This window comes from Desmodus rotundus, chromosome 2 (assembly GCF_022682495.2).
Source record: "Desmodus rotundus isolate HL8 chromosome 2, HLdesRot8A.1, whole genome shotgun sequence".
Taxonomy (NCBI): Eukaryota; Metazoa; Chordata; class Mammalia; order Chiroptera; family Phyllostomidae; genus Desmodus; species Desmodus rotundus.
In genome coordinates, this window is record NC_071388.1 from 90,323,904 (window position 1) to 90,337,579 (window position 13,676).

The 13,676-nt window shown below is 35.4% G+C and overlaps 1 pseudogene; it reads left to right on the top strand.

Annotated features, from left to right (window-relative positions):
• Positions 1–5,348: 5,348 nt before the first annotated feature.
• On the top strand, positions 5,349–6,705 carry LOC112320578 (eukaryotic translation initiation factor 3 subunit E pseudogene; annotated as a pseudogene).
• The last annotated feature ends 6,971 nt before the right edge of the window (positions 6,706–13,676 follow it).

Here is a 13,676-nt window from a genome sequence, read left to right on the forward strand (position 1 = left end):
TACAAAGTCAATATTTAGAAATCAAAGGCATTTTTGTACACAATGAAATATCAGAAACAGAAATTAGGAAAAAAATCTCATTTAATATAGCAACAAGAAAAATAAAGTACCCAGGAATAAACCTAATCAAGGAGGTAAAAGACCTGTACTCAGAGAATCACACAACACTGAAGAAAGAAATTAAGGAAGATACAAATAAATGGAAGCATTTGATGTTTTGACGGATTGGAAGAATAAACATCATCAAAATGTCCATAATACCCAAAGTAATTTATAGACTCAACATAATCCTTATTAAAATACCAATGACATATTTCACAGATATACATTTCCAAAATTTATATGGAATCATAAATGACCCTGAATGGCCTCAATAATTTTGAGAAAGAAGAAGAACAAAGTGGGAAGAATCATGATACCTGATATCAAGCTATATTACAAGGCCACTGTAATCAAAACAGTCTGATACTGGCATAAGAACAGACACCTAGATCAATGGAATAGAATAGAGCTCAGAAATAAACCCATGTCTCTATGGTCAATTAATATTCGACAATGGGTGCAGCCTCTTCAACAAGTGGTGTTGGGACATCTGGACAGCTACATGCAAAAAAATAAAACTAGACCACCCACTTACATTTTACACAAAAATAATCTCAAGATGGATAAAAGACTTAAATATAAGTCTTGACACCATAAAAGTCCCAGTGGAGAACATAGGCAGGAAAATTTCGGGTATTCCATGCAGCAATATTTTCACTGATATGTCCCCTAGAGTAAGGCATATAAAAGAAAGAATAAACAAATGAGACTAAATGAAATTAAAAAGCTTCTGCACAGCTAAAGAAAACATTAGCAAAATGGAAAGGGAACTAACTATATGGGAAAATATATTTGCCAATGATACCTTGGACAAGGGTTTGATCCCCAGAATATGTAAAGAACTCTCACAACTCTACACTGGGTAGACAAACAATCCAATTAAAAAATGGGCAAAGGACCCAAACAGACACTTTTCCAAGAAGGACATACAGAGGGCCCAGAGACATATGAAAAGATGCTCAGCATCACTAGCCATCAGAGAGATGCAAATTAAAACCACAATGAGATACAACTTCACACTGGTCAGAATAGCCATCATGAACAAAGCAACAAACAACAAGTGCTGGCGAGGTTGTGGAGAAAAGGAACCGTACCTAGTACATTGTTGGTGGGAATGCAGACTAGGGCAGCCATTGTGGCAAACAGTATGGAATTTCTGCAGAAAACTAAAAATGGAACTGCCTTTTGACCCAGCAATTCCACTGCTGGGATTGTACCCTAAGAATCTTGAAACACCAATTCAAAAGAACTTATGCACCCCAATGTTCATAGCAGCACAATTTATAATAGCCAAGTGCTGGAAGCAACCTCAGTGCCCATCATTAAATGAGTGGATCAAAAAAACTGTGGTACATTTACACAATGGAATTCTACGCAACAGAGAGAAAGAAGGAGCTTATACCCTTTGCAATGGCATGGATGGAACTGGAGAGCAATATGCTAAGAGAAATAAGCCAAGTGGTGAAAGACAAATACCATATGATCTCACCTATAAGTGGAACCTAATCAACAAAACAAACAAGTGAGCAAAATAAAACCAGAGACTTGGAAAAAAAGAACAAACTGAGAGTGACCAGAGGGGACCAGAGAGGGAGATAATGGTGGAAATAAGGGGGTCAAGGCAAGGAACATGTGTAAAGAACCCATGGACAAGGACAACCGGGGTATGGGGATTGAATGTGGAGAGGGGTGGTAGGAAAGGCAGGGGAGAGCTATTGGGGAAAAATGAGGACAAACTGTAATTGAACAACATTAAGAAAAAAGTAAAAAGCAATAAATAAATAAACTGAGTAGGAATAGGGCAAAGACTCTGGTTTTATGACTCAATCCCATTTTTCTTTCTACAAATATGAATGTAGAAAAAGCAAACTAAGTTGAGATTTTAAAATTCCTGTTGCCCAGTATGTGCTGGACGCTGACATAGATGATGTGGGATAGATATGTAGATATGTTACCCTGCTTTTCAGACGAGGAAACTGCCCATCAGAAAGTCAGCTGACTGAGCCAGCATGTGTATCTGGTTGTAGCAGAGGCAGTTTGGAAAGCTTGGGGCTACAGACTCCAGGACCTTCCTCTCCCCACAGCAGCTTGTAACGTGACCTGACATCAACAAATAAGTCCCAAATAAATCTCATCCCAAAGCAAAAAAAGAAAGAAAGATAAAAAAAATTGATGCATGAAATTAATCATCATAATGCTCCAATCCTTTACAATCCTGTCAAGTATTTTGCTCCTATTTTCTTTAATATTTGTATAATTTCTCCTATTTTTAGCTTTGTGCATTTATTCTCCTTTTTATTCCTATTCTTAAATCTTCCTATTTTTTCAGAGTATTTCACATATCAATTGCATCTTCCCCCTGAATTAGTTGAAAAGTAACATTTCTGTACTTTCCCCCCTCCTATATCTGAAGCACAGCTATGTGGGGAATTTTGTATCAAGAATGCAGAAGTTAAGATCACAGCAAAGAAAAGTGATAATGAATGAGCAGTCATTTTTTATCTGACATTGCAAGTAAATGATTCACAGGATAAAACTCACACCACAGGTTACCAAACACTACTAATCAAGGGAACTACTCAGAAATTTCTTTTGTATATAATTTCATTGTTGTCCCTATTTCAAGTGTTTAATTTGAGTGTGTTGCATTGAGTTAGGTATTTGGGAGTCTTTTTCAAAGATATAATGTACATAAAATAAAAGATGTTCAGTTCCAGTCTGAGTCTGAAGACCTGATAAGCAAGATGCACCAATGGTGTAGTTCTAGTACAAAGACTGGCAGGCTTGAGACTCAGAAAAAGCCAGTTTACCAGTTTGAGTCTGCAAGTAGGAAGAAAGCCAATGTTGCAGCCTCAAGGCCATCAGGGAGAACACCTTACTCAATGGAAAATCACCCTTTTCATTGTATTCAGGGCTTGCACTGATTGAATAACGCACACTGCATTCGAGAGGTAAATCTGCTTTCCTCAGTCTATCAATTTAAAGTTAATCTAATTCAAAAACACCCTCATAGAAACACCCAGACTAACACTTGACCAAATAGCTACATACCCTGTGGCCCAGTGAGGTTGACACATAAAATTAACTGTGACAATATCATAGCTCTATTAAACTAAAAGAATATAATCTCAATAATAGAATGATACATATGAAATGTACAAAATATCAATAATAAATAGCAGGTTCCAATCCAAATGGGATATATAAAATAGGATATATATAGGAAGTCTGTTTGTCCAGAAAGTATCCAGCCATGTACTATGAAAAATAGAGATATTTATTGAAAAAGTTACAAGATAAAAGAAACATTGTACACAGGACAGTGACACCTCAGTCTCCTTCAAAGTAGGCAACTTGGGACCTCACACAGTTCTCCCAATCATCTTTAGCTGCCCTGTTATATTTTCCTAAATCTCATTGACTGAAATCTCTTCCTTTTCAAAGGTGATTTTAGTTTTGGGAAATGCCAGAAGTCACAGGGCACCAAATCTGGGCTGTAAGTAGGCCAAGGCACCTGGAGGATTTGATGTTTTGCCAAAAAACTCTGTATGAGACATGACGTGTGAGAGGGTGCATTGTCGTGATGAAGCTGCCAATCACTAGCTGCCTATTGCTGCGGCCTTCTGAATCATTCGAAGAGTCTCTGAAGGAGAATGTTCAAGCTTAATGCAAAATTGGATACAGTTTCATTGCTCTACTCGCCCAGTCATTTTGAATGCGATGGCCACACAGTACACATGCTCACTCAATAGAGTCTACCCCCACTGACAGTGAAGCCATCATTGTCTGCACATGCACATTCCAATCCACTCTCCCTGTCTGCCAGTTTACGTCGATGGACTTTTTCTGGACAGACTATATATATATATACATATACATATATATATATCATATATATGTATATGTATATATATATTTCATATATGCATGTGAATTTTAATTATAGTATATTATTTTAACTATAATTTAATTATCTTTAATTATTTAAGGATATGTTAGAAATACTGTTCCTATTGTTTATAAACCACAAAACCCTATCCCTCAAAAAATGTTGAGCCATGCATACCACTGGGAATTGTGGTATGGTGCTTTGAGTATTTATGGATCGGTAGCGACATTATCCAAAGCTCTGCGAGAGCAATGACAATAATTAATGTCCCTTCATTACCTATATTTGTAAACATAGTGATTGATATCCTTAGTATTAGTGGATATGAACAATTAATAAAAACTTATCACATGATTCCAGTAGCCTAAAATTTACCAAGTCCTTATTTGATAACATTTGGCTGAACTTTCATTTATTTCCTAATATGCATCATGCAGTACTCTGGGGATGTGGCTGAGCAGAAGGCAAAGACCCACTTCAAAGAGAGCACAAGGTCAGCTCTATTTGGCCTTTTGTAAATCTAAGCATATTTTTAAGAGATGGACACTAAAAAGTTATAACATTCTTTTAAATTTTTTAAATTATTGACACTATTACAGGTGTTTCCCATTTCCCGCACCTTTTTTCCTGCTCCAGCAAGCCCTCCCGCCCCACCTCCAGCCTTCAGTGCATTGTTATCTGTGTCCATCGGCTATGCATGTATGTGCATATATGTTCTTTGGTTAATTTCTTCCGGTCCCCTCCACCCCCTCCTCTCTGAGACCTGTCAATCTGTTCCATGTATGCATGCCTCTCATATTGGTTGTCAGTTTATTTTGTTCCTCAGATTCCATATATGAGTGAAATTATATGCTAATTGTCTTTCTCCAATGGCCTTATTTCACTTAGCATAATATTCTCCAAGTCTTATAAAAGAGTCAGGACCAGGCTTCTATATTTATAGCTATAAAATAACATAATCAGCACCTAGCTTCAGGTTAAGCAATTATATTGTCACATTTTTAATTATGGAAAATCCCTCTCATGGGCTTTCAGGGCTTTAAGCAGTATGGCAACATTGGCAGAATAAAAAATTTAGTCTATATACATTTAAAAGTGTTTCGGGGTAAAAACACAATTGGAAAAAATTCAGTGATGAAATTTGAATACTTGCCATAGAAAAGAAGTATTATATTAAGTACTTATATATGGGGTTGGCCAAAAAGTTCATTTGTTTTTTTTCTGTACAATGGCTCTAGTAGCACTTAGTTGTCTTTAACTTCATTCAAAACAATTTTCTTAGGTTGTGTTGTGACAGCTGTCACAAAATCATGCATTTAAAAAACTTATGAAAAGTGCTGAGTTTTTGCTTTTTTCTTTGGCAAGATGGCGGAGTACGACTTGACTACTCGCATCACGCACTTTTTGGATCGGCATCTAGTCTTTCCGTTGCTTGAGTTTCTCTCCATAAAGGAGATATATAATGAAAAAGAATTATTACAAGGAAAATTGGATCTTCTTAGTGATACCAACATGGTAGACTTTGCTATGGATGTATACAAAAACCGTCATTCTGATGATATTCCTCATGCTTTGAGAGAAAAAAGAACCACAGTTGTTGCCCAACTGAAATAGCTTCAGGCAGCAACAGAACCAATTGTGAAGATGTTTGAAGATCCAGAAACCACAAGGCAAATGCAGTCAGCCAGGGATGGTCAGATGCTGTTTGACTGCCTGGCAGACAAGCATGGTTTTAGGCAAGAATATTCAGACACACTCTACAAAATTCCAATATGAATGTGGGAATTATTCTGGAGCAGCAGAATACCTTTACTTCTTTAGAGATTGGTTCCAGCAACGGATAGAAATGCTTTGAGTTCACTCTGGGGGAAACTGGCCTCTGAAATCTTAATGCAGAATTGGGATGCAGCCATGGAAGACCTTACACAGTTAAAAGAGACCATCGATAGTAATTCTGGGAGTTTTCCACCCCCGTTTCTTCAGCAGCGAACATGGCTCATTCACTGGTCTCTGTTTGTTTTCTTCAACCACCCCAAAGGGCGTGATAATATTATTGATCTCTTCCTTTACCAGCCACAGTATCTTAATGCAATTCAGACAATGTGTCCACATATTCTTCGCTATTTGACTACAGCAGTCATAACAAACAAAGATGTTCAAAAACGCCGGCAGGTGCTAAAAGATCTAGTTAAAGTTATTCAACAGGAGTCTTACACATATAAAGACCCAATTACAGAGTTTGTTGAATGTTTATATGTTAACTTTGACTTTGATTGAGCTCAGAAAAAGCTGAGGGAATATGAATCTGTGCTTGTGAATGACTTCTTCTTGGTGGCTTGTCTTGAGGATTTTATTGAAAATGCCCCTCTCTTCATATTTGAGACTTTTTGTCGCATCCACCAGTGCATCAGCATTAACATGTTGGCAGACAAACTGAACATGACTCCAAAAGAAGCTGAAAGGGGGATCGTAAATTTGATTAGAAATGCAAGACTGGGTGCCAAAATTGATTCTAAATTAGGTCATGTTGTTATGGGTAACAATGCAGTCTCACCCTATCAGCAAGTGATTGAAAAGACCAAAAGCCTTTCATTTAGAAGCCAGATGTTGGCCATGAATATTGAGAAGAAACTTAATCAGAATAATAGGTCAGAGGCTCCTAACAGGGCAACTCAAGACTCTGGCTTCTACTGAAGAACTGTAAAGAAAAGACCCCACCCCCAAAAAACTATAAAGGAAAGATGAAATAATAAAACCATTATATAAATGGTGACATACATTTTAGAAACAACATTGAGTATAAATTTTGGAGAATTTGAATAAAATTGGCTGTTTCACTAAAAAAAGGTGCTGAGTTTTTGTGCAGCCATTTTAATATTGAAGGTGGAAGAAGATATGCAACATTTTCAGCATATTCTGCTTTATTATTTCAAAAAAAGTAAAAACATAACTGAAAGGCACAGAAAAAGATTTGTGCCGTGTAGGGGGAAGGTGCTGTGACTGACCAAATGTGTCAAAAGTGGTTTGTGAAGATTCATGCTGGAGACTTCTTGCTGGATGATGCTCCACGGTCGGGCAGACCGTTGAAACTGAGAGCGATCAAATCGAGACATTGAGAGCAATCAACATTCTGCCACGTGGGAGAGGGCCGGCCTACTCAAAATATCCACGTCAATAAAGCATTGAAGAAAGTGAAAAATGTAAGTTTGATTTTATGGAAAAAATTAAAAACAGACTTTTTGGCCAACCTAATAACACCCTGAGATTATTAATTGCTAGCAAGCAGTTGTCATATTTGGGATGTTAATTTTATTATTAGAGTGTCAGGAAATTGTGTCTTATTATGCCTTTTATTTTTAATATGAATACTCTCTTAAAATAAAGATCTGACAGGATGAAAAATACCCACCTGTGAATAAAGGCATGTCACACATCCCCACGGCTCCACGCATTTTCTTCTGTCTCACTAGAGCTGGAGTGGACCTTGACACGCTGCAACACAATAGTCAAGTCACAGTTAAGGGGGAAAAACGGAAAATTTTAAATGAGAAGTTCCTGAAGAACAGATTATTTTTTGTTATAGATTGAGGAAAAGTGTCTTATGTGAATGGGTTGCTGGCTTTGTGATGCTTGATTATTAAATAATTACATTAGAGATAATGTGCAAAGTGATGAGACTTTATAATGGTATATACATACGATTAAAGGTTTATATCATATGTAATATTTTAATAAAAATGTATTTTCACTACATAGAATTTAGAAACCTTAAACAACAAAGAATATCAGAAACAAATATACAAGGGTTAAATAGAAAGTATAAAACTAGAAACAATAGTTGTAGAATCCCAACTCTCCTAATTTATGAATGTAATGCCAAACTAATAAAAATAGTAATAGGTTAACTAATAAAAATACTAACAGGTGGTGGCAGTGATGTTTTCATTTTTTGGTGTGTTATTTTTAAAGCCAAGTTTATTTAACTACATGTTAAGTTACTTTTACAGATTTCTTATAATAACTCATACTTAGATGAGTGGTCTTTATTTCCAAATACCTTCACCTGGCATGTCAGACTTTAATCATGATTTAAGTAACAGTGAATTGTTAATTCAGTCAAAATATAATATGTGTACTATGCAGTTCTAGCAGATCCATTGAAAAGAAAATGGTACTCATAAGAATTAAATTTAAATCATCTATAATCAAAAGCACTATTTTAGGAAATACAATTCTATCTAAATTCATTAAAAGCAGCTGTAGAATCCATTGAGTAACTGCACATAAACTCAAAAGAGATAAACCAAATTGACTGTTAAAGGGAGATAACGCAGGCAATGTCCTGTTGTGTTTTTGGATGTTTGCGGTTTGGCTTCTTTGAAGGCTGAATGAGACCTGCTCGTGCTCTGGACCCCTGAGACCTCGCCACTTAACCGACCTGATGATCTGGGGGACCCTTTGACACTCTAGGGCCTGTGGCCAGGGCTGTGTGTTAAACACCAGAGCCAAAAGGGCCGGTGAAGAAAAGCTGGAATTTAAACTTCAGCCAGTTGTGTTTGTTGCGATCATTTTCTTTTCTTGGCCCTTTGAGATTTTTCTCAGTCAACAGAGCTTTCAAAAAACTCTCTAAAGCCTTTTTTTCTCATGGAAATTGAGTTTTAATAAAAAGGCATGTATTCTTCTAATTCTTTTTAATGTCTTTTATTCCACACTATCTTTTCCAGAATCTGTGCATAGCAATAAGCCTTGGAAAATAGCAAAGGGCAGGTCTGTTCTAACACACATGAAAAAGGTCAGGGTCCCAAAGTTGGGAGTTCCTCTGCTGTAACGCAAGCCACCATTTGTGCAGGCGTCCATCGGGCTCATCTCCATCTCTGTCGTGGGACTTGAGTGCCAAGGGGAAGTGACAAAACTATGCTGATGATCATGCTGTTCACTGTTCCATAAATAAGAAAATCCTTTGCCTCTGATCCAGGAATCTCATGTCTTCTCCCAGTATCCATGAAACCACGGCAGCTCACTTGTCAACTTGCACGTAAAGTAATATCTCAGACCTTTTACAGTTCTCAACATTAAACTAAATTCGTTCACAGTTCTCGATGTTAAATTAGGGAAGCTCCTGCTATGACACTCATGTCTGTCTCTTGGTCTGAAAGGGTGCCGGTTGCATAAAGATATTCAATTCAACTTCAACAACTTTTGCACTTATCATTTGTGCTTTTTCTCTATAAATGTTTTCCTTCTATAAAATTTCTACTTAAAATTTTAAGAAAACAGCAGATGTCAGAGGTAATGATTAGGATGCTTTAGATTGCCAAATCAATAAATTAAAAAATATGTGGAACTAATTATTCATAACTCAAAGAAAAAGGAAAAAGAAAATATTATTCAAAAGATAAGGGACACAGAGGAAGACAAATTCTTATCAACAGAAGTGGCTTCTCAGGATGTCATGTAATTGCTGTTAAATGACTGGCATGATCACAGTAAGAGGACAAGATCTATAGACAATTTTTACACCTTGATCTTCCTTTTTCACCTGAAAAATTGGTACCTGGAAGGGTTGAAGTAAATGCCTTGTTCACACACCATTCACTGGCTCCTACAGTCAATGAAATATATTCCAATTCTGAGAACCTTGGGTTAAGACCCACCATAATTTTCCAAGGGTTAGGGATACAGGAGGTCTAAAAATACTGTAGTCTTTAATTATTTCAGAGTATAAGGACTTTATTTATTCTCTCAATTTTTTCCAGAGGTCATTCCAGGCATCTTATTTCTCTGTCAGCTAGAGGCATATCCCACACTTAATATCTTGAATCAGCTTCTTCCCAACACAAACATAGGAGGATGGGTTAACCTTGGGATAGATTTGTGGGGACATAAATCTGGAGAATGAAACAGGACATTAACTTGGGAGGAGACAAGACTTAGGGGGAAAGGATCCTTAGTCAAGATTAAGGCAGAATATAGTCTGGAATATCTATTTGATAAGACTAAATAAACTATAAGAAGTAATTTTATACTCAAGCTTTGAACATTGATATAGTGGGCATATAAAGTGAAAATAGGAACACAGGCATGGACTACCATTGAGTAAGAGTAGGAATTTCATATTCTCGGTACTAATAAATAAAGATAAATTGTACTGAGAAAAGAGTTAAACCAGGTTGTACCTAGATTTTTAAAATATCAATTTAATGAAAATTATTGGTTAAATGGATTCCTGTTTATAACATTTATTTAAAACAAATGTTCATTGTATTTCTAGCATATGCCAGACACTGTTTTGGCAATGAGTACATATAGATGAGGTGGATAACCCATGCCCTTAAGATGTGGTTGGAAGAATGTGGTTAGGATACTCTCAGGAATATAGTTATATCTAAATTTATAATCTAAAATTCTAAATTCTGAGGAAATGTAGAATGGGGTATAAGTAATTCTCTGGAGAACCTATGGAAGGACTTACTAAGAATGTGAGAATGGGCATTATCCAGGTTCAAAATGGTGGAAAGTGACCTGGCCAGGTAGCTCAGCTTGTTAGAACATCTTTCTGATACACCAAGTTTGCGGGTTTGATCCCCAGTCAAGGGCACATTCAAGAATCAACCAATGAATACGTAAATAAGTGGGACAAATTGATGTTTCTAGAAAGCACGAGGTGAACAAAAGTTACTGAATGTTCAAGGCTGCAGAGGCAACTACCCTTACAAGATACAGAGCACTTCCATCATTTGGAATATCCCCTGGCAACCCTTCCTAGCCAATTCCTCCATACACTCACCACAGGCAACTGATTTTTTTCTTCAAGGATTCATTTTCCCTGTTCCAGAACTTCATATAAATGAAATTACAATCTTTTTCATCTGACACTTCACCCAACATAACGTTCTTCAGTTGCTTCCACATTGTTGTGTGTAATAGTGGTCCGTTCTTTTTTCATTGCTGAGCAATATTCTATTGTATAAATAGACCACAATCTTCTTGTCCATTCTTTTGTTGGTGGACACTGTTTGTTATGAATAAAGCTGCTAAGAACTTTCTCATACAGGTCCTTGTACAAGTTTTTATATCTCTTAGGTCAATACTGTCTAGAAGCAGAATTGTTAAATATAGGACAGGTGTATGTTTAACTTTATAAGGAAATGCCAAACTCTCTTCATTGTTCATTGCACGATCTCCTCAGCAACATATGAGGTCCAGTTGCTCTGCACCCTCACCAACACTTAGTGTTATCACTATATTTAGTGTTGTCTGTTTACGCATTATACTGGATATATAATGATATTTCATTGTGATTTTAATTTTTATTTCCTTAGTGATTCATGCTTTTTTGTACTTTTTTCCACATGCTTATTGATTTATATATCTTTTTTGTGAAGTGTTTGTTCAAGTATTTTACCATTTTTTAAATTGGGTTGTTGTTTAAATAGTCTAGATACAGAATATTTATCAGATATTTAAAACAAAAATGTTTTCTTTTAGTCTTTGGTTTGCCCAAGTGTTTTCTTAACAATATCTTTCAGTGCTCAGAAATCTTACATTTTGATTAAGTCTAATTTATTATTTCTTTTATGATTAGTGCTTTTAGTGATATCTAAGGATTCTTGGTCATAAAGAAGTTATATTTTTAGAAGCTTTATAGTTTTAGCTTTTACCTCTAGAATTACTTTTACAACCAGAATTACTTTTTATGTGTGGTGTGGGGTAGGGATTGAGGTTTATTTTTTCTATTTGCATGTCCAGTTTTCTGGCATCATTTATTAAAGACATTTCTCTCTCCATTCAACAGCTTTGGCATGTTTATGAAAATTTTTTTCATTAATACATGAGTCTACTCATGAGCTCTCCCTTTTTGTTCCACTCATCTATTGCCTGTTCTAGGGGTTCGAACTGTGGCCTTGTTTATTACTCCCCTTACATGTCTCAGTTTTTGTTTCATTTATGTTGAAGCTCTGTTATTAAATCTATATGTATTTTGAATTGCCATTTTTCTTGAAAGATTGATTCTTATATTACTATGACATGTCCTTTAGCTCTGATAATGGACAAACTTGAGTTCTACATTCAATGATATTAATATAGCTTTTTCAGCTTTTTTGTGATTGATGTTTGTGTAATATATTTTTCTGCCTTTTTACTTTTAACCTCTCTATATCTATAGTTAAAGTGTATGTTTTATAAACTGCATGTAGTACAGTCTTCCCTTTTTTTCAATCTGACAATTTCTGACTATTAATTAGAATCTATAGTTTATTTACATTTAGTGAAATTATTTACATGGCTGGAGTTTAGTTTACTTATTTAAGATTTGGTTTATCTTCTCCATATGTTTTCTGTCCATTTTCCTTCTCTCCTGGTTTCTATTGAGTACTTAATGTCTATTTTTATCTCATTTTTTACTTTTTAGCTATAATTTTTTTTAAATTAGTGATTGCTCTAGGGATTTCAATTTGTATCCTTAATTTACTGCAATCTACCATGTTGTTTTACTATACTTTCATTTAGCACCCTTTCATTCTTTGGGCTATTACTGCCATATATTTTACTTCTACCTATTCTATAAAATCTATATTTCATTATTTTTTAATCAGTCAGTTATCTTTTAAATAGAAATTAGATTTCAAATGTGTTTTATATTTATGCACATATTTCCTATTTCTGACACTTTTCAATGATTTGTGTAATCAGGTTTCCATCTAGTATCCTTTTCCTTCAGCCCAAAGACTGTTCTTCAACATTTTGGCGGTGCCTTTTCTTTGGTGGCAAATTCTTTCCATTTTTGTTTATCTGAATCTTTATTTTGGAAGAGCATGTTCTCTGGATACAGAATTCTGAGTCAACTTCTTTTTTTCCCCAGCATTTCAAAAATTACATTCTGGTCGTTTCAATAAGCAGTATCAAGCCATTTTTGTTGACCCCTTGCATATAACATGGACTTTTTACTCTGGCTGCTTGCAAGTTTTTCTTCTTAAATTTGGTTTTCAGCAATTTGACCATGATTTGCATACGTGTAGGTTTCTTTTTGTTTATCCTGCTTGGGGTTTGAAAAGTTATTAAACATATGGGTTGTTATTTATCATAAAATTTAGAAAAAGATTGATGATCATTTTTTCAAATATGTCTTTTCTGTCCCAGTCTCACTGTCTTCTTCTGAGACAATTACACGTGTCTGACTGGCTGATAGTGTCCCAGAGGTCCCTGAAGCTCATCTTCATGTTCAACTTTTCTATCTGTATACTTTCTGTACATTTAGCTCCATGATTTTCAATCTTTTTCATCTCATACCACACATAAACTAATTACTAAAATTCTTCAGAATACCAAAAAATATATATTTTGCTGATTTGACAATAAACATAAGTATAATTTTGTTTCATTCACACCAGATAGCTATTGTTGTGTTGATTGTTGTCATTTTTTAATTTGATAATTTAAGGGAAAAAAGGTTAGTGCCCCTGACTAAATAATCATGTATTGCATGTTTTAAAAATTCTTGCAACACGCTGGTTGAAAATCGCTAATTTAGCTCATAGCTTTCCAGTATTTGTCTTTACCTGACCTGGTCTAGTATGATGTAAGTTTTCTCATTGTGGCTTGAGGCAGAAGTCCCTCAACAGTGCTTTTAATGTTTTTTGTTATTGTTGTTTTTTCTAAACATTTCTTAATACATGTGTACCTA